Raw genomic sequence first — 955 nt, 5'->3', positions numbered from 1 at the left:
TCGCTTCTGAACAGCAGCGTGTTTAATTTACTTCTGTGTGTTTAATCCATTGATGGATTATCTACCTTGGCTTGTTCACAGCAGCTATCCAGACTGCAGTCAAGTTAGAGGTAACTTAAAAACAACGTTATCTAAAAAATACACAACACAACACCCAGTGTTGAATTGTTTACTCACCAGTAGGCTCAACCAAACAGATATCTCGGAGACATTCCACGCATTCATCAACTTGATTTTCCATCTCTATGCCTTTTGAAATACTCCGACTAACGTAACATTGCCTTTCTTACATGTTTATTTTTCTGTCTCCCGCTGTAAACTGTAGACCAGATCCGTGGCTACAATTCGAAAGCCTATAAAATACTCCCATCAGGGTCTCCTTACCCGAGGAGTTTCTTAATCCCCGCAGAAGATTTCTACATCTTCCGATCCTGCTCTGCTCTGACCGCGATTCTATCCATCCAATTCAGTGCACTGATTTCCTGGTGAAAGATCATTGAGCTGAACGTAAATTCGGTTTCTCTCTTCACAGAAGCTAACAGATCTGCTGAATATTTCCAGCAATCCCCGCTTTTAGTTCATCTGACTCCGGGATTTGAATCCAGCTGTGAAGAACTTGTAGTCGTGGCCGAGTGGTTAAGGCGATGGACTAGAAATCCATTGGGGTTTCCCCGCGCAGGTTCGAATCCTGCCGACTACGTGATTATATCGGTTTTGACGCCTTGATTCCTCTCACGGATACAAATTGTAAAAAGCCAGTCGAAACACCGATCTGCGTTCGCCGCCTCCAAAACCAAGAAGTGCCCCTGTGTTCCGCTTTTATTCAGGTGGGCTTTACGACACAATCGGTCAGCGCGTTCGGCACTGTATCCGAAATGCTGGTCGTTCCAGACTATTCAGGGACGCTGTTGATCCAGCGGCCTTCGCTGTACGTTTTGAGCGCTCCGTGCTGTTT

General features: G+C 45.5%; 1 non-coding gene across 1 annotated transcript; it reads left to right on the top strand.

Annotated features, from left to right (window-relative positions):
• The first annotated feature begins 618 nt into the window (after positions 1 to 618).
• On the top strand, positions 619 to 700 carry trnas-aga (transfer RNA serine (anticodon AGA)). The gene has a single exon. It is a non-coding gene; the product is annotated as a tRNA-Ser (tRNA).
• The last annotated feature ends 255 nt before the right edge of the window (positions 701 to 955 follow it).

This window comes from Mobula hypostoma, assembly GCF_963921235.1.
Source record: "Mobula hypostoma chromosome 30 unlocalized genomic scaffold, sMobHyp1.1 SUPER_30_unloc_1, whole genome shotgun sequence".
In the NCBI taxonomy this organism is placed as follows: domain Eukaryota; kingdom Metazoa; phylum Chordata; class Chondrichthyes; order Myliobatiformes; family Myliobatidae; genus Mobula; species Mobula hypostoma.
The sequence above is the reverse complement of the archived record's forward strand: the minus strand, read 5'-3'. Positions and strand labels throughout refer to the sequence as shown.